This window comes from Oncorhynchus kisutch, linkage group LG11, assembly GCF_002021735.2.
Source record: "Oncorhynchus kisutch isolate 150728-3 linkage group LG11, Okis_V2, whole genome shotgun sequence".
NCBI classification, from domain to species: Eukaryota; Metazoa; Chordata; class Actinopteri; order Salmoniformes; family Salmonidae; genus Oncorhynchus; species Oncorhynchus kisutch.
Genome location: NC_034184.2, coordinates 16,853,702 through 16,878,523, shown reverse-complemented (window position 1 = coordinate 16,878,523; position 24,822 = coordinate 16,853,702). Strand labels below are relative to the sequence as shown.

Here is a 24,822-nt window from a genome sequence, read left to right as displayed (position 1 = left end):
AGAGCTTGGACTGGGCTGAGAGGGAGCTGCCCTCCCGTACGGCCAAGAGACCAGAGGTGGCAGAATGGAGTACTCGGGTTGGGGTTAGCCTGAAAGTAGAAAGGGCAGTTCCTCTTGCTGCTCCCTAGGCAAGTACCATGGTCTTGCAGTGGATACGTGCTTCAACTGGAAGCCAGTGGAGTGGGGTGACATGGGAGAACTTGAGAAGGTAGAACCCCCATTGGCTGCAGTGTTTTGGATAAGTTGCTAGGGTTTGATGGCACAAGCTGGGTGCCCAGCCAACAGCGAGATCAAGTTTCAACGTCACATGCACAGTGAAAGTCTTTTCTTGCCAGCTCTGAACCCAACAATGCAATAATCAATAAAAATGTAATACTAAAAACAACAAGGTAGAACAAAAACACATGAGAAAATAAATAAGAACACGAACACTAAAGTAAGTAGGCATATTATATACAGGGTCAGTTCCACTACCATATTTACAATGCAAGAGTCATTTTAAATAGAGTTGCAGTAGTCCAGACGGGCGATGACAAATGCCTGGATTAGGACCTATGTTGCGTCCTGTGTGAGGTAGTCATACTCTAGGGATGTTGTATAGCATGAACCTGTAGGAGCAAGTCACTGCTTTGATGTTTGCCAAGAACAACAGGGTTTTTGGTTGTCCAGGGTCACTCCAAGGTTCTTTGCACTCTGGGAGGGGCCCACCATGGCGTTGTCAACTGAGAGGCCATCCCCGGGAGGAAGAGCAGCTCTGTCTTGTCATGGTTGAGCTTGAGGTGGTGGGCTGACATCCAAGATGAGATATCTGCCAGGCACGCAGAGATGCATGTCACCACCTGGATGTCAGAAGGGGGTAACGAGAACAGTAGTTGAGTATCATCTACATAGCAATGATAGGAGCGACCGTGTGAGGATATGACGGAGCCGAGTGACTTGGTGCATAGAGAGAAGAGGAGAGGGCCTAGAACCGAGCCTTGGGGGACATATGTAGTGAGAGTACGTGAGCAGACACAGATCCTCTCCAATTCACCTGGTAGGAGCGGCCTGCCAGGTAGGATGCAATCCAAGCGTGTGCAGAGCCTGAGGTACCAGCCCTTAGCGGGTGGAGAGGAGGATCTGATTGGTTCACTGTGTTGAAGGCAATGGATAGTGTGGAGAGCCTCCATGACACAGAGAAGAGCAGTCTTGGTTGAGTGACCCATCTTGAAGCCTGGTTAGTTCAAGAAGATTGTTATGAGGAAGATGGGCGAGAGAGTTGGTCAGAGACAGAACGTTTTAGTGTTTTGGAAAGAAGCGAAAAAAATGGGATACGAATTTATAGTTTTTCATGTCTGAGGTGTCGAGTGTTGGTTTCTCAAGGAGGGGAGCAACTCTGGGCATTTTGAAGTCAGAGGGGATGCAGCCAGTTGTCAGGGATGACCAGATGCTCTTGGACTATGAGCGAAAAACATAGTCAGGTAAAGAGAGAGCAGCTGGGGTAGCAGTGTTCTCTGGCGTGATACATGTCTCTCAGGGACAGAAAGTATAGGGACTGAAGGGCAGCATAGGTTGAGATGAACTCTGCGTTGGTGACCGCAGATCTGCAGTTCCAAACACTGCCGGAGACCAGAAATTACATATGGGTTTTGTGCGCAGGGTACACTAAATTAGAAGGGTTGCAGCCAAGGGGTGGGGAGCGAACAGGTATAGAAAACACGCACATAGTTGACAAAGCTACAAAAGAGAAAAATTAGATCTGAAAATAACTAGGTAATACTTAAGTGGTGTGGTGCCTTCCTCTCATAACAGAACCTTCTTTGTTTCGGTAACACAACTGCCGCTGGGAAAACAGGGGAGACTGAAGTACTAACTCTAATTGCTGATTGCCTAGCAGAGGTGAAGAGCACACCTCCCTGTACTAATTGCTGATTGCCTAGGAGAGGTGAAACCACTCCCCCTTCAATACAGCCACTGATTACGAAAACAACAACAGTCCCAAATTGCCCTGCCAGTTAATCCTGGTTGAGGTGTCAACAATCATCTGCATGTTATGAGCAGTCAGCAGTTCACACACCAAGTAGGCTACTGGGAAGACAGGCAGCACTTAAAGTAGATGGCCCTAGCTAGCAAAAAGACAGTACTAGACAACAGATAAAGGCAAAAATGATATGTATCACTCCTGGAGAGATCACGAATCCTCTAGCTTTAGAATGAAACACACACACACACACACACTTTCTCCCATTGCCAGAAGAGAACAAAACGTTAAGAGGGCCTTTGTAGAAAGGAAACAAACCCCTTGGCGTTCCAAAGTCATTGTCAATGTGTTCACTTGTCTTCTTTTGTTGAGGCAGATGAGTTTACAGTAGCTCACCTATTCAAATAATACCACTCAAGGCTTCCCATTCTCCTTGTGCATCTGTGTGTGACGGTTTAAAGTCAATGTGAAGTTGTTGTGCATGTTATGTGTTCATTCCATCGATATTGTAGCCAACAGGTGCTGCAGAAGTATGACGATTGATTATCCCAGTTTATACCCTCCCCCCCCCACACACACTAAAGTAATGTCTTGACTTACTAGAGGTAGGCGGGGTAGAATGGCCAGCGGCACTCGTGTTTCCCTTTTTAGGATTAGATTTAATTCCAGTGGATGAACTTCCTCTCTGATCTCACATCTAGATGATAGCCCTAAAATCACCCTGCATTCCATGTCTTTAAACAGTCCATTATCTACATAAATCAACTTTATAGCCTGACCCGCACCTTCTCTTGTTTTACCGTTAGTTTGTTCCAAATTCACCCCAGGCCCCAACTCCACATTGCCATGCCACTATTAACGGTGTGATGCCGTTAACTTGAGAATATTGTGGTCGAATGAACTATACAAGTTTCTTTGTAATTACTTCACTCAGTCAAAAAACAGAAACCGAAGGAATAGTAAACTACATCACACTGTCAAAGTGTAATTTCACTCTGTCATTCAGAGATTGTGTGATCTTATTTTAGGCTCTGATTAGCATTAGCAAACACAACACATCCGCTGCAAATTGGCATATATATATTTTTGTGCCACATCCGACAGTTCCGACAGTGTCAAGCAGGGAAACTCTTCCCTCTGCAGAATTGGAGAGAAAGAAGGTCCACCCTCTGCCATTTGGGACTCCCTCAGTTGCTGCTGAGAATCTCAACAGGACGGAATTGGAATACGGCATCTCGGAATCCCTCTCGGGCCTCTTTGTCAAAACATGGGATCGTTCTCTTTATTAGAGTCCAATCAGCACTTCCAAAGGACTTATCCAGATCCACTGCCACAGCCATTGGCACTTAATGCTGTGTGTCTGTGTTCCAAATGGCACCCTGTTCCCTATATAGTGCACTCTGTTTGACCATAACCCTAACCAATGAACAGCATCAGAACACAATGCTGCCACCATGTATTAATGTGCTTTGTTGATTTCCATCAAATGACTGACTCTGTCCTGTGTTGGTATGCACAGTCTGATTACGCTCTAATCTGTCAATCAGATTACTGAGCTGTCTTTACAAATGCTTTCCTGATTGACCTCCACCCCAGTTAGGTGACGGCTCCAGCCTGGTCCTTACTTACTTCCTGAAGTGTGTGTGTGTGTGTGTGTGTGTGTGTGTGTGTGTGTGTGTGTGTGTGTGTGTGTGTGTGTGTGTGTGTGTGTGTGTGTGTGTACGTGGACGTGTTTAACTATACTTGTGGGGACCAGATTGTTATAATTGTTTGACCAACAGAGGACATTTTGGGTCAAATGCTATTTGTAGGGGGTTTAGGGTTAAGGTTAGAATTAGTGTTAGTTAGAGTTACAAGCTAGGGTTAGTTTTAGGGTTTGGGTTAGGAGCTAGGTTTAGGGTTAAGGAAAATACGATTTTGAATGGGACTGAATTGTGTGTCCCCACAAGGTTAGTCATACAAGACTGTGTGTGTGTGTGTGTGTGTGTGTGTGTGTGTGTGTGTGTGTGTGTGTGTGTGTGTTAAAGAGGTGATTGATGATTCTTGGCAGAGGTTCTCAAGGTGCCTGCTACTATGTGGTGTGATTGGATGAAAACATAATTATTAGAGGGCTCCTAAAGCCAATCTGGCTCCTACACCAGCCCATCCAGCAGCAGGGCCACACACACACACACACACACACACACACACACACACACACACACACACACACACACACACACACACACACACACACACACACACACACACACACACACACACACACACACACACACACACACACACACACACACACACACACACACACACACACACCACACAGAGAGAGAAAGAAACACATGCACACACAGTGGCAGACGCTGAGCAGGGAAGGAGGGAATGAGAGAAGGGGGGAAGGGGGGGGGGGTGTGGGAGTGACTGCCATTCCTCACAAAGAGAGAGCCTGTGTTGAACTCCAGCCAGATGTTTGGTGGCAGACTTTCTTTTGCTAGGAAAGCTGCGTCCTTGGGCATATCACTGCACAAAAAGCAATAACAAAAGCAGAGGGAAAGAAGAGCTGGATAAACGGATGGAAGGGAATGGATGAGAAGGGGATGGATGAGAAGGGGATGGATGAGAAGGGGATGGATGAGAAGGGGATGGATGAGAAGGGGATGGATGAGAAGGGGATGGATGAGAAGGGAATGGATGAGAAGGGAATGGATGAGAAGGGGATGGATGAGAAGGGGATGGATGAGAAGGGGATGGATGAGAAGGGGATGGATGAGAAGGGGATGGATGAGAAGGGGATGGATGAGAAGGGGACGGATGGAAGGGAATGGATGAGAAGGGGATGGATGAGAAGGGGATGGATGAGAAGGGAATGGATGAGAAGGGGATGGATGAGAAGGGAATGGATGAGAAGGGGATGGATGAGAAGGGGATGGATGAGAAGGGGATGGATGAGAAGGGGACGGATGGAAGGGAATGGATGAGAAGGGGATGGATGAGAAGGGGATGGATGAGAAGGGGATGGATGAGAAGGGGACGGATGGAAGGGAATGGATGAGAAGGGGATGGATGAGAAGGGAATAGATGGGATGGGGATGGATGAGAAGGGAATGGATGAGAAGGGAATGGATGAGAAGGGGATGTCTTTTTCATGTTTTGAATATCAACGGTGACGTGGCAGCGAACGGTGTTGCTTTTGACAGTTATTGTTGTTTTTACCAAAGCTAGTGTTCCAGCATCAGAAATGGAGGCATGCTGTATTGTGTGGGTGGGAAGGAGATGAAGCGCTCTAGATGATTGACTGTAATTTAAGGGGGTGGGGGGTGTTCCTCCCCCATGCCCCCCTTCCCTCTATGGATATTATCTCTCTCTCTCTCTCCCACTCACTCACTCACTCACACTATACACACACGTCTGCAGCACAGCATACCACGGTCAAGAGCCCTGGTCTAAAACCATTTACACCCAGCAAACCAACTCTATTTTCTCATTAAGCTTGATCCAAATAAAACCAGAGCATTGTAATTGCGAAATGAAAAAGAGACGTGTGTGTGAAACAACTGACTATGAAAAGGCCTGTTAATGACTTGGTGCAGATGGTCAGAAACAACCCCAGGATACAAGAAACGCTTTCACCATGCCAACCAGTCTGATCGGGAGAACTCACTGCCCAATGAGAAATTAGCTAGGTCATGCTCCCTCTCACAGACATGGAACCCTTCCATCCCAGACAGCTCCCTAACCCAGCCAACACCTTCCCCTATGGTAGCCACACCCAGGCAGACTTGGGTTCAAATAGTATGAAATCTTTCAAATATGTTTGTTTGAACCTTTCTGAATAGCCAGTTGGATGGGGTTTACACATTTTAGACTATTCTATTTGTTTCCATTGTGCCATGTGAGTTCTATGAAGCACACCTAGAGTATCTGAAGGATTTTAAATACCATTTAAACCCATGTCTGAACCCAGGCTATTGAGCCTGCTTAAGCAGCTCTGCAACCTGAAATATTGCCACACTCTGTTAACATGAGCACATTGCAGATAGATAGCGTTCAATGGCAGCTGTGTCTCTTTGCCCTGACTGCAGAGGGGAAGCTGAGATGAGCTACAGTCACTGAAGCATCATGTCTATGCAAGCAAATAGAAAGGGACGGAAGGGAGGAGGGATGGAGAGAATGAGGGATGGAGAGGATGAGGGAGGGGGAGAGCAAAAAATAAAATAATGCGCAACACTAGCTGCTGGCACCACAAGCAGGCACGTCAGCCTGCTACACCCCAGAGTGGCGCATGCACACACACACTCACACACACCTGCTCTGCCCCGCCAGCCCCTGCAATTTTCTGCCAAAAAGCGAAGGGAGCGGCTCTCCACACCACTAACTGACACCTTATCAGCCAACCAACGACTTATTAGCACAGAGGTGACTGCGGCTAACGCTCTGCTCTGTCCTCTCCTTTCCTTCTCTGTCCTCTCCTTTCCTCCTCTGTCCTGTCCTCTGCTCCTCTGTCCTCTCCTCCTCTGTCCTCTCCTCGTCCTCTGCTTACAGGACACGCCACACTGTCCTCACCCTGACCTTGAGCCACGGAGGGAGGAAGAGTCTCCTCCCCTTTCCCTCTCTTCCCTGCCACTGTCCTTCCCCATAGCCAGTGAGGGGTCACGAGGCTGAACGCAGGCAGGGGATGAAGGGAAAGGGGAAAAACTGGCAGCTTCCCCCTTTGTCTGCAGGCGATCAGTTACAGTGTTGGTTCCCAGTGAAATGTAATCTCCACTGCATTTACATGCCAAGTTTGACTTCTGGCAAGCCATATTAAATAGATTTGTAAATGCATTTCATCTTGATTAGGATCCATCCTTGAGGGATCAAAATGTTTTCCTTGCCTGTTCTTTTTGTCACCTGATGTTAAGCAGTGATGTGCAAATCTGCCTAGTGTTCTTTCAACAGAGTTTTTTTAGGATATGATTGCGGTTTTAGGGGACAAAGGATGTTCCTAGCCAAGTCCTGTCTGTCCATCAACGACCGGTCAGCAGTGATACCTACAGTATTCTGTCAGTGTCTCAGGCAAGAGAAAAGACATCATTACTCTGACACAAGACCTCTAGAGAGTGAGTCTGTGACCCAAATGGCAACCTATTCCCTATATAGTGGACGACTTTGGGCCAGGGCACTCAGGTCAAAAGTAGTGCAGTATATAGAGAATAGGGTGCAATTTGGGTCGCACACTCACTCTCTAGAGGTCTTGTGTCACAGTAATGATGTCTCTTCTCTTTATTACACAGCCATGTCTTTTGTGTGGAACAATGTAATTTCACATCTTTGTTTTGCTAATCAGATGGCATTTTATAATTGCCAACACTCATCTGATGAAAATGAATTCATAACTGTTCAATTACATCACCTTACTGGATCCTATTTATTTGTTATTGGTTTATTTATTTTTTCATTCTTGCTTCCAATTATAGGATTACAATCAGAGTTAATCAAGTGATAAGGGGTGTCCCGTTTAGTGTCTGTAGTCTTTTATAATTGCCAACAACTATATCTAGATTATTCCCTTGTATGTTAAATTGCCGTCACTATATTATTCCCTTATATTTTAATTATAAGGCTGGGTGGGTAGCCAACTAGATGTGCACTAGCACGCACACTAGGGCAACCATAGCTATCTGTAGAGGTGCACCTGTCTAACTGAGTGGTAATGAGCTGTCTGCAGGGCAGGCTGGTGATTGGCTGATGAGCTGTCTAATTGAGCAGGGCAGACAGGTGATTGGCTCTCGGTGGGACTGCCAAGCCTGGCCTGCTGTAGTGGGAGTCCAGACAAGGGCTTATAGGCTTGAACCTGGCCTTTAGGGAAGTATCCAATTGCACTCTAGTCTAGGGCTGGGGCCGATGGTCTGGGTTATAGGGCTGGGGTTTGGGTTTGAGGCTGGACCTGAAGCCGGGTAATAGGGCTGGGGCCTTGGGGTTTGGGCTGGACCTGAGGCCGGGTTATAGGGCTGGGGCCTTGGGGTTTGGACTGGACCTGAGGCCGGATTATAGGGCTGGGGCCTTGGGGTTTGGGCTGGACCTGAGGCCGGGTTATAGGGCTGGGACCATGGGGTTTGGGCTGGACCTGAGGCCGGGTTATAGGGCTGGGGCCTTGGGGTTTGGGCTGGACCTGAGGCCGGGTTATAGGGCTGGGACCATAGGGTTTGGGCTGGACCTGAGGCCAAGTTATAGGGCTGGGACCATGGGGTTTTGGCTGGACCTGAGGCCAAGTTATAGGGCTGGGGCCAAGGGGTTTGGGCCTGAGGCCAAGTAATAGGGCTGGGACCATTGGGTTTGGGCTGGACATGAGGCCGGGTTATAGGGCTGGGGGTTTGGGCCTGAGGCCAAGTTGTAGGGCTGGGGCCATGGGGGTTGGGCTGGGCCTGAGGCCTGAGGCCAGGTTATAGGGCTGGGGCCATGGGGTTTGGGCTGGGCCTGAGGCCAGGTTATAGGGCTGGGGCCATGCGGTTTGGGCTGGGCCTGAGGCCAAGTTATAGGGCTGGGGCCATGGGGTTTGGGCTGGGCCTGAGGCCAAGTTATAGGGCTGGGGCCATGGGTTTTGGGCTGGACCTGAGGCCAAGTTATAGGGCTGGGGCCAAGGGGTTTGGGCCTGAGGCCAAGTTATAGGGCTGGGGCCATGGGTTTTGGGCTGGACCTGAGGCCAAGTTATAGGGCTGGGGCCAAGGGGTTTGGGCCTGAGGCCAAGTTATAGGGCTGGGACCATTGGGTTTGGGCTGGACCTGAGGCCGGGTTATAGGGCTAGGGGTTTGGGCCTGAGGCCAAGTTATAGGGCTGGGGGTTTGGGCTGGGCCTGAGGCCTGAGGCCAGGTTATAGGGCTGGGCCCATGGGGTTTGGGCTGGGCCTGAGGCCAGGTTATAGGGCTAGGGCCATGGGGTTCGGGCTGGGCCTGAGACTCCAGGCGCTATTGTTATGGAGGAAAGGAAAACCACTACGGCATAGTTCACACTCGCTGCTGCTGTTAAACCTACATATTATCCATTTTGAAATGGTTTTGCTCTGTATATTTTATAGAACATTTTTGTGTGTTAAGTAAACACTCTCTTTGAGCTGGAAGCTGGTGGTGATCTGACTCTACTGTAGTAGTAGTAGACTTCTAATTTGAACAACATTACAACAGGACAATAATTGCTTTAATCCACTGTATCTTGAGTAATTGCCTCGGGCGCCCAGTATTTGGCTGGTTGGCAGTCTTCCAGTCTGGACTCTATATTACTCCACCAGTATGTTGTAACTTTCTCCTTTTACACCCACGTTACCTTGTAAAAACAGGTTTTATTTTTAAGCCAGGGAAAACACCAGGGCCTTTCAACCCCATAGTACTGTCGACATCTGCACAGTACTGGAAAGAGAAAAACTGTAACAAAATAAAATAATAATCTGCTAGACCTGGGTTGCGTCCCAACAGGCACTCTATTCCCTATGTAGTGCACTACTTTTAACCAGGGCCCACAGGGTTTGACAGTACAAGCTTTTTTGTTTTGCCTGGCTGCCAGTTCCTGATCTTCTGAGAACATAATTTGAGGAGTGGCCTCTGATGAAAATTAATTCATAACTGTTCAATTACATCACCTTACTGGATCCTATTTATTAGTTATTGGTTTATTTATTTTTTCATTTTTGCTTCCAATTATAGGATTTCAATCAGAGGCAATCAAGTGATAAGGGGTGTCCCGTTTAGTGTCTGTAGTCTTTTATAATTGCCAACAACCATATCTAGATTACTCCTTGTATGTTAATTATGAGGCCGGATGGGTAGCCGACTAGATGTGCACACACACACATACACGCGCACACACACTGGGGCAGCCGTAGCTGTCTGTGGAGCGGCACCTGTCTAATTGAGACATAATGAGCTGTCTGCAGGGCAGTCTAGTGATTGGCTGATGAGCTGTCTAATTGAACAGGGCAGACAGGTGATTGGCGCTCAGTGGGACTGCCATGCCTGGCCTGCAGTAGTGGGACTCTAGAGTCTAGACAAGGGTTTATAGGCTGGAACCTGGCCTTTAGGGAGATTATCCAATTCCACTCTAGTCTAAGGCTGGGCCGTGGGGTTTGGGCTAGGGTCGTGGGGTTTGGGCTAGGTCGTGGGGTTTGGGCTGGGCCTGGGGCCGGGTTATAGTTACTATAACCCGGCCCCAGGCACAGCCCAAACCCCACGACCCAAGGTCTGAAGTGTGAGAGGAATGGGAGATGGAGGAATCCAGCAGTGCTGAGGCAGAGGGCTCATAGTGAGGATGTCTGGCTACTATTCTGAACTTTGTGTGGTGAGCTTTCTGGCACCCAGAGCTGTTGAGGCATCACCCAAGTGGTGATACACAGAGTGGAGGAGAAGGCGGAGAAGTCCAGGCGCTATAAGACTCCAGTGGCTATAAGACTCCAGTGGCTATAAGACTCCAGTGGCTATACGACTCCAGTGGCTATAAGACTCCAGGCGCTATAAGACTCCAGTGGCTATAAGACTCCAGTGGCTATAATACTCCAGGCGCTATAAGACTCCAGTGGCTATAAGACTCCAGTGGCTATAAAACTCCAGTGGCTATAAGACTCCAGGTGCTATAAGACTCCAGTGGCTATAAGACTCCAGTGTCTATAAGACTCCAGGCGCTCTAAGACTCCAGTGGCTATAAGACTCCAGTGGCTATAAGACTCCAGGCACTATAAGACTCCAGGCGCTCTAAGACTCCAGGCACTATAATACTCCAGTGGCTATAAGATTCCAGGCACTATAAGACTCCAGTGGCTATAAGACTCCAGTGGCTATAAGACTCTAGGCACTATAAGACTCCAGTGGCTATAAGACTCCAGTGGCTATACGACTCCAGTGGCTATAAGACTCCAGGCGCTATAAGACTCCAGTGGCTATAAGACTCCAGTGGCTATAATACTCCAGGCGCTATAAGACTCCAGTGGCTATAAGACTCCAGTGGCTATAAAACTCCAGTGGCTATAAGACTCCAGGTGCTATAAGACTCCAGTGGCTATAAGACTCCAGTGTCTATAAGACTCCAGGCGCTCTAAGACTCCAGTGGCTATAAGACTCCAGTGGCTATAAGACTCCAGGCACTATAAGACTCCAGGCGCTCTAAGACTCCAGGCACTATAATACTCCAGTGGCTATAAGATTCCAGGCACTATAAGACTCCAGTGGCTATAAGACTCCAGTGGCTATAAGACTCTAGGCACTATAAGACTCCAGTGGCTATAAGACTCCTGTGGCTATAAGACTCCAGTGGCTATAAGACTCCAGTGGCTATAAGACTCCAGTGGCTATAAGACTCCAGTGGCTTGCCCTCCACCAGATCATCAGCAGACTCCATCAACGTCATCTACCATCCTCTGTCAATCTCCGTCCACTCAAGCATCAACTGACCCTCTCCATCTTCGGAGGATGCAGCTTTCAAAGACTTGGCCTCTATTGGTTGACCTGTCATGATATATTGCTTGTTTGTTTTTTGCTCTGGAAGTGCTTTCAGATTCTATGTAAGCGCTTTAGAAGTTGAATGAATTATTATTATTTGGGATGCATCTTTTTCTATGTGTGAAGTGCACTGGACAATACCAAGGAATAGGGTTATTTTCGGGACGTAGCCCTGGTTTAATTATATTCGAACTGGTGTACTTTGTTCCGATGTATGTTTATCAAAGCAGGAGGAAAATAATTACTACTGTAGAACTGGCATTCCAATTCAAATCAATGAGTGGTAATTATATTTATATGGAGAAAGCTCTACATGTTGAATTAAAGCTAGAATTCTTAGTTGTTACATACATTTTTTGACTTATAAATTAATTATATATATCCATTGATTCTTGAAGAATATAACTTATAAATGTCTCATGAGCTTAGATCAACTGTCACACTCCATGAGAACCCAAAATATATGTTTGTTTTACTCTGTTTTTAAACAAAGTAATTGTAAACAAACACTGTATAGCCTTAAAACATGGTTAAAACTATCATGTTGATGTCATGGATGGTCAGTCCTTGCATCCATAGCTCTATGATTTTGAGAGTGGTTACATTTCTTTTTACCAAAAACAAGGCGGTTTGACTGTTTTGTTATTGTTTAAATGAAGGATTCTAGCTTTAAAGTACTCCTCATTAAAGTGTTCTCTCTCCTACTGTATGTTCCTCGTATCAATAACAGTAATTATTTGTTGAGTAATATTCAATGTTTTTGTGATAGAATAGAAAATGAGTAGGCCTAGTCCGAGTGAAGCCATGAAATCTGTCTGATGGCCGTGTGTTGATCTGATCACAAGGGAGGCAGAGGTCCTGTTTTACTGGCTAAATAACTTGGATTCAAATTGATTTAAAATATATATTTATTTACCCTTTATTTACCCTTTATTTAACGAGGCAAGTCAGTTAAGAACAAATTCTTATTTACAATGACGGCCTACCCTGGCCAAACCCGGACGATGCTGGGCCAATTGTGCACCACCCTATGGGACTCCCAATCATGGCCGGTTGTGATACAGCCTTGGGACTGTAGTGACACCTCTCGCACTGAGATGCAGTGCCTTAGACCGCTGCGCCACTCGGGAGCCCAAGGCGCTGTGTGTGTGCGCCTCCCAGGCTTACATATCGACTAAGTGTCACTTTTTATTATATCATCATGAGCATAAAACATGATGTCAAAAAATATCTCCCAAAATATATCCTGTTCTTTCCACCACAAACCCATCCTAACTTCTGGGGTCAGTCTGACAGTTTTGAACCATTTGATGATGGCTGTTGTGTTTCTGCTCTGCAGATGCTGGACATAGTTCAGTGGAGAAGTGTTTCCTTCTGCAGCCTTTCATTTTGCCTTTTATGTCTCTGTAATTTGTTTATTGCATTTCATCCCCATGCGAGTTTGGCAGTGGTCCATTCTAAACTGCCTGTTTCTCTCTCTCTCTCTCTCTCTCTCTCTCTCTCTCTCTCTCTCTCTCTCTCTCTCTCTCTCTCTCTCTCTCTCTCTCTCTCTCTGTGTGTCTCTTTGTTTGTCTCTCTCGCTCTCTCTCTCTCTCTCTCTCTCTCTCTCTGTGTGTGTCTCTTTGTTTGTCTCTCTCTCTCTCTCCCTCTCTCTCTCTCTGTGTCTCTTTGTCTCTCTCTCTCTCTCTCTCTCTCTCTCTCTCTCTCTCTCTCTCTCTCTCTCTCTCTCTCTCTCTCTCTCTGTGTCTCTTTGTTTCTCTCTCTCTCTCTCTCTCTCTCTCTGTCTCTCTCTCTCTCTCTCTCTGTGTCTCTTTGTTTGTCTCTCTCGCTCTCTCTCTCTCTCTCTCTCTCTCTCTCTCTGTGTGTGTCTCTTTGTTTGTCTCTTTCTGTCTCTCTCTGTCTCTCTCTTTCATGGACAGACTACAGTACGTCAACATAAATGGTACCGTAGATCTGTCATGATGCAACGGGATGCGTGACATAATGAGCAGCAGTAGTTCCAGTGCTTGGGTTTTTTGTCACTGGTTATTTGGACAAATCACTATTTCCTAGGTTTTAGCATCTTTCACATTTCGGGAAGGGGAGGGGACATTTGGCCCATAGTTTGGCCCATAGACTTGCCCTTAACTTTGCAAAGAGAAATGGTGGAGCTCTTAATTACAGTTCCAATCTCTTTCTCTTAACACATAAGGACCCAGAACTTAATCGAGTATCTAACCAATTACGCAATACTTTAGTTCTGGGTTAAACAAGATAACTCTCTCTCCATCTCTCTGTCCCTCTCTCTCCGTCACTGTCTGTCTGTCTCGCTCTCTCTCTGTCTCTCTTTCTCTCTCTGTCTCGACTTCTGAAAATATTTTCATACTGTGTAATGATTTTATAATTTCTTATAATCAAACAGCATTTTTGACAAAGGACAAACTGGGACAAACGTATCTTTGGAGCGCTATTTTACCCTAGTTGTTCATAAGGAACTCAGTGTATTATTTGTACACACAGTAAGTGTGTCCTAGATGGCACCCTATTCCCTATATAATGCACGGCTTTTGACCAGGGCCCATATAGTGCACTACTTTTGGTCCAACGCAGTGCACTTTAAGTGGGAATAGGGTGTCATTTGGGATGCACTGGGTTAGGGAAGTGTTTATTTTACTCGTTCTCTCTTTCTCGCTCGTTCTCTCTCTCTGACGCTCATTCTCGTTCTCTCTCTTTCGGTCTTGTTCTCGCTCTCTTGTTCTCGTTCTCTCGCTCTCTTGTTCTCTCTCTTGTTCTCTCGTTCTCTCTCACTCGCTCCTGTTCTCTCTCTCTTGTTCTCTCGTTCTCTCTCTCTCGCTCCTGTTCTCTCTCTCCTGTTCTCTCTTGTTCTCTCTCTCTTGTTCTCTCTCTCTCTGGTGGAGCGTTTGGATCTGTGGCAAGTGTCATTTTCAGCAGCACATTACATCTCTTATACCAGTTCTCTTTTCCTCCCTCCATCCCTCTCTCTCTTACCAAGCTGCATAAAAAGCTGGCTGTTGCATTGTAAGCATGCACAGTATTTATTCCGGTGATCAGAACTTGTGCCGGGGGCCCCGGGGCTTGCCTGCCTGGTGTTTGGTGTGGCCCCTGAGGGCAGAAGGGAACGGAGGAAAGGCAGCCAGTGCATCTGCAGACACATCCATCCCTCCCTCTCTCCCTCCATCCTGCTCCAATGAGACAGATAGCTGGGTCTCGGTGGACTGTGGAGGTCTCAGCCACTTTGATTAGCATGCCCATCTTTATTGGCCGGCTTGAATGTCATGCTCAGTGTGTGCCCAGTGTCTAATGCCCTTATTGGCCGATGGGGAGATTTGGGTCCGGTCCCTGCAATTACTGATAGGGTCGATGTGTGCTCCAATCTAGGGACAAAGCCAGAGCAAAGCGAGCCGGAGCACAGGGCCGTTAAGTGCCAAATGATTGTCTTCAGCAAATAAAAAGCAGACATCTTCTTTTTGATGTTATATGTTTGCGTGCCTCTATTTCAAACGGCTGTGGCGCAGGCAGAAATCACTTTTGAAAGCAATTTTGCTTCAACATAACAAGGGAGGACCAATCAAAACAATAACTGTGGTTCATTTTGACAAAGCCCTTGGCTCGCAATTGTCAGAAGATGTAAGCTGACTCATCCATACAAGAAGGCCATGCATCCCTGGGAGCGAGGAGAGAGGCCAGAGTGAAGCTATGATGATGAATCTTCTCTTCTTTCTGCTTGGTGTTATTTTCCCTCTCTCCTCTCAAATGATGCCTCATGGATTAATTACATTGCAACACCACTAGTAGATAGTTTAGTAAAGAAAAATCTGCATTACTGCATGTATCTCTAAGGATTGCTTTTACAGCACTAGGCCTTGCTCCTATCCTGGAGAATTATAATGAATTTATTATTATTTTCTATCAGAAACAAATCCGCTGCCAACCAACTGACTGGAGAATAACAGACCTCTCCTCCATTCCTCTGAGTCCTAATTGGATTGTTTATCTTCAGCAGCAGACTTGCTGTGTTTATTTGTTTGGACTCTGGGCTGCCTGGCATCTACACTACACGCGCGCGCACACACACACACACACACACACACACAGCAACACTGCTCCTCTCCTCCCCCTCTCCTCGGTGTGATTACTCACCTTGGGAGGATGCTAGCAGGATCAAGGTTGATGTTAGGCGGCATAGACATTAGGCATCATTCTCTGTGCTTATGTGACATCATTTGCCAAGACATATTTGTTAGAGGAAAAATAAAAAAGGGATTGATTTAAGGACAGACTGCTCATGTAAGAGGACGAGTTGTGTACAAGAGAGGGGCGAGGGAGCGGCAGACAGAGAATTATTTCATCACTCAGAGGTTGTGTCTGAGATCTAAACAAACTGGCAAGGCAAGATTAATTATCAGGCTTTATGTATAAGATATATGTTCCTACAACATGTCAGCTTTAAAAAGGTAAATCAGGAAACCTTACTTCCTCACAAGGATAAACATAGTTTAGAACACACACACACTCCATCACATACACACACACTCCATCTCACACACACACTCCATCTTCAGTGTCTTATCTCCTCAGCTGAAAATTGTTTTCCTTTGAAGTACATTTTGGGAAGTCACATTTCCTGTGTAAAGCGCCTATTAGAATTCCTCTGACCACATCAGAAGAGATTCCATCACCATCTGTAGAGTAAAGTGGACCAGACTCTCTGTGAATGCCTCCCAAATGGCACCCTATTCCCTACATAGTGCACTACTTTTGACCAAAACCCTATGGGCCCTAATCAAAAGTAGTGCACTATATAGGGACGCATACTCTGTTAGCTACATCCTGAATGTACCAGGATTACACATCGAACACTTGACACCCTGCTACAGTAATATTAGCTATGGGAGAGGAGTGTCTCCATCCTAAATGGCACCCTATCCCCTATATAGTGCACTACTTTTGACCAGGGCCTTTCACGCTCTGTAGTACCCAAAGTAGTGCACTACATAGGGAATAGGGTGCGATTTGGCATGTAACCATTGACTCCATCCCAGCCTGCTGGAAGAGGCATAACAGGATTAATGCAGTGTGATCCTGTGGAAATAATGCCCTTTATTGAGCGGCTTTGACACTGCTGAGGCTAATGATGACATTGAATGGAGACAGAATAACTAATGACGGATCATCCCTGTGCATCCCAAATGGCACCCTTTTGCCTATATAGAGTACTATTTTTACCCATAGGGTTCTGGTCAAAAGTAGTGCACTATGTAGAGAATAGGGCGCCATTTGGGATGAAGTACCTGTGTCATGCAGACAGTTAGGAGAGGCAGGAGAATGAAGGAATAGTCACTATTTATTTGCATTCGGCTCTGTGAAACTGCATTGATTTCAGCCTAAAGGCGTTTAGCTGTTTTTCCTCTATAGGGGAACATCTGAAGGAAAACTGAAGGAGTTATCTTTCATTTAGTTGTTCGTACTAATGACACTCAACAGTCAAAACGACATACTCTACCATTCATCGTCATGCCTTTATTATATGATAGGATTTAGTTTTGAGCTTTTTTACTGAGTTTTCAATAAACATACACCTTAGCCAAATACATTTAAACTCAGTTTATTACAATTCTTGACATTTAATCCTAGTAAAAATTCCCTGTCTTAGGTCAGTTAGGATCACCACTTTATTTTAAGAATGTGAAATGTCAGAATAATAGTAGAGAGAATTATTTATTTCAGCTTTTATTTCTTTCATCACATTCCCAGTGGGTCAGAAGTTCACATACACTCAATTAGAATTTGGTAGCATTGCCTTTAAATTGGTTAACCTGGGTCAAACGTTTCAGGTAGCCTTCCACAAGCTTCCCAAAATAAGTTGGGTGAATTTTGGCCCATTCCTCCTGGTGTAACTGAGTCAGGTTTGTAGGCCTCCTTGCTCGCACACGCTTTTTCAGTTCTGCCCACACATTTTCTATAGGATTGAGGTCAGGGCTTTGTGATGGCCACTCCAGTACCTTGACTTTGTTGTCCTTAAGCCATTTTGCCACATCTTTGGAAGTATGCTTGGGGTCATTGTCCATTTGGAAGACCCATTTGCGACCAAGCTTTAACTTCCTGACTGATGTCTTGAGATGTTGCTTCAATATATCAACTTCTTGTAACTAGGAGGCAGTATTTTCATTTTTGGAAAAATAACGTCCCCAAAGTAAACGGGCTATTTTGTCAGGACAAGATGCTAGAATATGCATATACAGTGCCTTGCGAAAGTATTCGGCCCCCTTGAACTTTGCGACCTTTTGCCACCTATATGACAAGATTACTGTACGGTACGATTTCACATATTGATCACAGAAGAAAGTGCAATATGTCTGAGGTAAGAACCTGATATCAGGTCAGCATAGTACCTCTCGCTCTCTCTGCCTGCCTGCCTGTCAGTCTAATAGACAGACCGCGGTGGTATTTTGTGGCTGGGTCTGGTGTCTTTGATGGTGTTGATGACAAACCTACATCACAATTATACCAGTCAGAGCTATTAATGAGAGAGAGAAAAAGTCATTTCTCTTTGACGGAACATAATTGTTGTGAAAAGTAGCTTTTTAGCCACAGGAATCCTTATTGTGAAGTGCTTCAAAATGGGCTTGATACATGTTATTTAGCTTTTTTTTCTTCTCCACTCTCCATGCCACTCTTGGACCTGAATGGTGCTATGCTGCTGGGGTTGTGTGGGCAATGAGGCAGGCAGGCTGAGGTAGCGTTCCAAATGCCACCTTATTCCCTATGTAGTGCACTACTTTTGAACAGAGCACTATCGGCCCTTGTAAAAAAGTAGTACACTCTATAGGGAATATTCTGTCATTTGGGACACAAAAGATATATGGAGCAGCATAATTAATATGAAAATCAGCTTTTTATTCTGTATTTCTGTATTTTATACACAGGAGTGAACTCTGGGCTTGATTCATGTTATTCAGGTTAAAACAAATCATTTTGCTATACATTTTCTCTCTCTCCCTGTTAGCCACTCTTAGCCCTGAATGCCATTATGCTTCTGGTGCTTGATGTGCAGGGAAGGAGGGAGAGAGGCAGGCTGAGAAAGCTGAGCTGTGACTGGGGAAGTAAACCAAAAACCTCAAAACCAGTCGATGGTGATAGCTTTGACATCATCCACATATTCCAGTGGAAAACTCCCGATGGCTCATGAAGCTGGACGTATTCAAGTGCTCCATATTGCTGAATGGGGCACCAAAAAAATGGCACCAAAAAAATCACTAAGGATTGTGGTAAAAGTGTCCGTAACCAGCAAAGGATCATGGTCAACATAGTCATTTTCATCCTGCCTGAGAGAGTCAACCTGGAGCCTCCTCGCAGGCTGCTGGCCTATGTGACGACATATGTAGCAGTCAGAATGGATCACTATTAAATGAAATATCTCGATTTGTTGCGAACTTTAAAATACTTCACTGGGGTTATTTCACTTGATCATAATAAGCACATTTTAGAGGGCAAAGTGTCTGTTAAAAAAAAATGTGTTTGGCCGTTCTGTAATTTGCACAGGCTTTCTAGGGCAGACCAGGGCTTTTGGCACTGCTAGGTTGCTACGTGGTAGCCGACCAGCAGAGCTTGTGACTTCACGCTCCAGACCGGACACTGGGGGCCTGAAGTAAACAGGATATGTCCCTGCATGGGGTCTCTCTCTATGGTGGTGGTAAAGGGGCCTACTTCTATGCAGAGGGAATCTAAATGGAGCAAAAATGATTGTAATTCACTGGAGGCCAGGAAAGGGAAGGGAAAAGACTCATTGAACCCAGCATAACAGGACTTTATTAGAGAAAGGTTTGGGGGGGTTAAACAACTATAATCAGAAATCTGTCACCAATTTTGTAAGATGTTTCATTTTTTATGGGGAATTATGACACTGTCTGTGGGATACTGGGAGTGTGTCCCAAATGGCACCCTCTTCCCTACATAGTGAGCCCTATTGGCCCTGGTCAAATAACCTATTACAGGTGTGTTCAGTACACATCAATGCATTCAATCAAATCAAATGTATTTATAAAGGCCTTTTTACATCAGCAGTTGTCATAAAGTTCTTATACAGAAACCCACCTAGCAAGCAATACATATGTTGAAGCATGTTTGCTTGGAAAAACTCCCTAGAAAGGCAGAGCGAGGGGGAGGATCGAAACAGCAGGTTCGGGACAAGGTAGTAGTTCCGGTGAACAGGTCAGGGTTCCATAGTTGCAGGCAGAACAGCAGAAACTGGATCAGCAGATGGGATGGGGACTGCAAGGAGTCGTCAGGCCAGGTACTCCTGAGGCATGGTCCTATGGCTCAGATCCTTCAGGAGGAGAAAGGGGGAAGGGATAATTAGAGGGAGCATACCTAAACTCACACAGGACATCAGATAAGACTGGAGAATTACACAAGAGAGGACAGACTGAACCTAGCCCCCCGCCACATAGACTATAGCAGCATAGATACTGGAGACTGAGACAGCACCGCACTAGCCCGAGGGGGCACAAAACTGGACAGGAAGATCACATCAGTGACTCAACCCACTCAAGTCGAGTATAGCAAAAAAAAGCCTGGCACAAAGTGATGCACCCCTTCTAGGGACGGCATGGGAGAGCGCGAGCAAGCCAGTGACTCAACCTCCGTAACAGGGTCAGCGGCAGAGCATCATAGTGGAGAGAGTGGAGCCAGGCAGAGACAGCAAGGGGAGTTTGTCAATCCAGACACACTTATCCAGAGCGACTTACAGTAGTGCATATATTTTAATACTTTTTTCATACTGGTTCCCCTGTGGGAATCAAACCCAAAACCCTGGTGTTGCAAGCGCCATGCTCTACCAACTGAGCTACGTGGGGCACACACAGGAATTCTAGAAACAATAAGGAGGCCTGCGTCTTGTGACTATAGCGTGCCTGTAGGTATGTACGGCAGGACCAAATCGAAGAGACAGGTAGAAGCAAGGCTCCAGTATTAATGCTAACTTGTAATTATGTTTGCCTCTATGGCCTATTTATTGCCTACCTCCCTACTCTTCTACATTTGCACACACTGTACATAGATTTTTCTATTTTTCTTTTCTTTTGTTTTATTGACTGTATGTTTGTTTATGTGTCACTATGTGTTTTTGTTTTTTTTGCCAGTTAGCAGTTGTAAATGAGAACTTGTTCTCAACTGGCCTACCGGGTTAAATATAAAGGTGAAATAAAAAATAAAGCACTTTTTTTTAAAGTCCATGTAATACTTTGTAGGTTAGCAGTAAAACCTTGAAATCAGCCCTAGCCTTAACAGGAAGCCCGTGTAGATAGGCTACAGTAGCACTGGAGTAATTTGATCAAATGTTTTGGTTCTAGGCAAGATTCTAGTAGCTGTATTTTTGATATGTTTGTCGAGAGATCAGGGTCCAGAGTTACACTGAGGTCGTTCACAGTTTTATTTGAGATGACTATACAACCATCTATATTCAATGTCAGATCCAACAGCAGATCTCTCTGTTTCTAGGGACCTAGAACTAGCATCTTTGTTTTGTCTGAGTTTATAAGTAAAACATTTACAGCCATCCACTTCCTTATGTCTAAAACACAGGATTCCAGGGTAGGCTATTGTGGGGCTTCACCATTGAAAAGTAACATTGTTTCCCAGTGACATCACCAAGAGGTAGCATATATAGTGAAAACAATAGTGGTTCTAGAACACAACTTTAAGGAACACCGAAACTTAGATTACCATAGATTTGTCAGAGGACATACCATCCACAGAGTCAAACTGATATCTTGCCGACAGATAAGATCTGAACCCGGCAATAATTAGTTCACGTAGACCAATTTAAGATTTCCAATCTCCAAAAGAATGTGGTATCGATGGTGTCGAAAGTGGCACTAAGGAGCACGAGGACAGGCACAGAGCCTTGGTCTGACACCATTAAAAAGTAATTTAGCACCTTCACGAGTGTGTTCTCGAGTGTGTTCTCAGTACTATAGTATGATGGGGTCATATGCATTGTCTTCAGGAAGGCAGTGAGTTGCTGATTAACAACTTTTCATTTATTCGTTTTTTTTGAGGAATGGGAAATTCGATATAGGCCGAATCTAGAAACAAAAGCCCACTTTTAGTGAGTTTGGTATGGTGAGATGTTTATCATGTTCAACATAGGAGGGCCAAGCACAGGAAGTACCTTTTTCAGTAGTTTAGTTGGAATAGGGTCCAGTAGACAGCTAGAAGGTTTAGACGCCATTACTATTTTTGTGAATGTTGAGAGATGCCATATTAAAAAACTTGAGTGTCTCCATTGATCCGAGGTCCTGGTAGTTCTGTACAGACTCAGGACAACTGAGTTTTGGAGAAATACGCATATTCAAAGAGGAATCTATAAATTGTTTTCTAATGATCATGATCTTTTCATCTAAGAAGTTTGTGAATTCATCACTGCTGAAGTGAAGGCCATCCTCACTCGGGGAATGCTGATTTTAGTTAGCTTTGCGACAGCATCAAAAGGACATTTTGGATTGTTTTATTGTCCTCAATCAGATTGGAAAAATAAGCTGATCGAGCAGCAGTGAGGGCTTTTCAATATTGCACAGTCCTGTCTTTCCAAGCTCGTCAGAATACTTCCAATTTGGTGGAGCTCCATTTCCATTTCAATTTCCTGGAAGCTTGCTTCAGGGATGGGGTATTTTCTGTATACCAGGGAGCTAGTTTGTGACCATTATGTCATTTTTTGTGGACTGCAAAAAAGTACTCAAGGTTAAGTTTAGATCCTCGGCATTCTGTATCAGAAAATAGGCTGAATGTTGTACATTTTATACATTTTGTTCATGCAGAGCTCCCTTGGAAAAGAGGTCTGGGTCTCAATGAGACTACCTGCTAAAATAAAGGTTAAATAAAATAACAAAGAAATGGGGAATAGGATGCTATTTCAGACACACCCACTAACTGGGATTTAGGGAGAGGGCTATCAGGTTGTCAATGGCAACTTGTGCTACAGGATCTCTGTGCTTCCTGGTAAATTGCTGTTACCACGGTGATGTTTTTATTAAACTGACAAGACATGGCTGGTCCCTCTCTTCCTCTCTCAAGGACTTTCGGTGGTGACAGAAGCGATTACTCCTTCTCTAGGCACGTAATGGGTGTATTGCACGCAGGCACACAACACAACGCACAAATCTGGATTTCTCCCCGCTAATATCTAATCAATGCAACGTTGACATTATCCCACCCCTGGTTAGACACTATTGGCTTAAAAAGCCAAATGTAACACAATATGAACAGTTGTAATGGTGAGAGTGAAAAACAAAAACAATCTAAAACCAGGAAAAATAAAACTGAGAACATAATTTGTGAAAATATAAATAAATATTTTGGAGAAAAAAAATCAGATTTTATAGGGCCCCCCTTAGTTGTTTATTAAACATTATTTTACCAGGTATATTGACAGAAAAAAAGTTCACTACTATTATCTTGTACCTGGGGAAGAGTTGCAGAGGAGAAGAGAAGAATGTTCCTATTTGAAAGCAAAAAAGTAGTTATCATGCTAGAAAAGGTAGGAGTAGCTCTCATGCTAGAAAAGGTTGGAGTAGCTCTCATGCTAGAAAAGGTAGGAGTAGCTCTCATGCTTGAAAGGTTGTAGGAGCTCTCATGCTAGAAAAGGTTTGGGAAGTCTGCTGTAGACAGGCCAGGTTGCTGAAAGAGTGATGTGTGAGGGGAATGAATGACTGTGATAATGGTGTGATTGAATGAATTCAAATGTATTTCAGTGTCAAATCGCCAGTTGGCAACCCAATCCTTATGGGATTAATTGACACATAAACAAACATTACAATAATTAATTGTGATAATTCTTCTTCTGGTGGAAAAAATCTATACAATTATAAATAAGGTTATCCAAACAATAATTATTATGTGTGTGTGTGTTTGGTTGGTGTGTGTGGTTGGTTGGTTGGTGTGTGTGTGTGTGTGTGCGCATGTAGGTGTAAGTTTGTGCGCAAGTGCGTGTGTGTGATGAGTGAGGGGACAGAGTGACGCTGACAGTATGATGGTAATGAGTCAGATTGGCCCAGTGGAGAGGTGGTGTAGGTAGTTCACAGGGCTTTTCAAACCTCTCCTCAGGGACCCCGAAGCCGTTCCATGTATTTGACCTATTCCAGAGCTAGCCCACCTGATCCAACTTGTCAACTAATTATCAAGCCATGTATTTGCATATTTCCTTTAGGTAACACCTTGTCTGTGAAGTGTGCATGTGCAGTAACTCAATTTGTCATTTTCCTCCTTGTAAACCATGCAATTTTTCAGGTCATATCTACAAAACTTAGTGCATTCTGTTTGAAACAGATTCTAGTTTTGGGAACAGAAAACTGTATTTAGATCGGGCTTTTCTTTGATGAGAAAATCAGCAGAATGTTTGCCCAGTTCCATCTCGCTCCATCTTCTCCCCACTACAGGCCACTGGGCTTCCTCTCCTCACCACATTTGGTGGGGAGTGGAAATTCTAACCGGATGCTTCAGATTTATACATCCGGTGAAACACAGATGTTTTTTTTTATTCTCTTGCCCTCCCTGTCCAGGCCTTGCCTTTCAGAAACCAAAGCAAAATCCCAGACACTAGGGAAACACTGACTGAACACTGCATAGTTCTCTCCCTCCCTCACTCACGCACACTTAGCTCTACCTCCAACTCTAACTCTGATACCCCTGTCGTATCATATCCTTGTCATGTCTGTGTACCGAGTAATGATGTAGCTAGCATGCCAAGCAGCAGTGCAGACCAGAAGACAACCCAACATGCATTTTAACTAGGTTGTTGTAGGCATATTATATACAAATCCTCAAGACAATATAAACATAATTGAGGATGAGAAGCACACTTTAATATTTAGTCTTGTAGTAATTCCTCTCTCTCTATTTGGCTGTGTCTCTTGGGTTATGTTGTTTTATTCTTGGCCCTGCTCCCAAGTGCAGGGTCTTTCTCTCCATCTCTCCCCCTCTGCCTCTCATGTTCTCTCTGTCTCTCTACCCACCCTGGGTTGCCCTGCCTTTGTTTAGGTTCCCTTTTAGTGCACTGCAGTGCATTCACACCGACTCATTGAGTGTGCATAAAAACCATGGTACTAGGCTAACAAATACAACACTTGGAAAGGGTCCCAAATTGCAAAGGTAATTTATTTCTGAGCAAAGCCAACTTGTGCATTCTGAGTAAGTGGGCTTATATTGTCATTTGAAATCACTCGACAGGGAGAGCTCTTGAAGTAGACATTTTGCACAAATGAAACTGAGTATACTGTGTATACATCACTCTTTATTATGAGTCCCTGTGTGCTCAGATCTCACGGAGCTATCGTGACACTCTGATGGACTCTCGCACCAAATTAATCTCAGCATCAAGATGTAAAAAGCTGAATGAGCTCCTCTTCA

The 24,822-nt window shown here is 45.0% G+C and overlaps 1 protein-coding gene and 1 long non-coding RNA gene across 6 annotated transcripts in view; one reads left to right on the top strand and one right to left on the bottom strand.

The window, feature by feature from the left end:
- Nucleotides 1-24,822, top strand: part of LOC109899937 (adenosine kinase) — a 291,951-nt gene that overhangs the window by 121,817 nt on the left and 145,312 nt on the right. The gene's annotated exons all lie outside the window — the stretch shown is intronic.
- LOC116376188 (uncharacterized) lies at nt 362-1,808 on the bottom strand. Its single transcript, XR_004211581.1, has 3 exons — nt 1,760-1,808; nt 1,034-1,213; nt 362-839 (listed from the first exon to the last, which is right to left on the bottom strand). It is a non-coding gene; the product is annotated as an uncharacterized LOC116376188 (long non-coding RNA).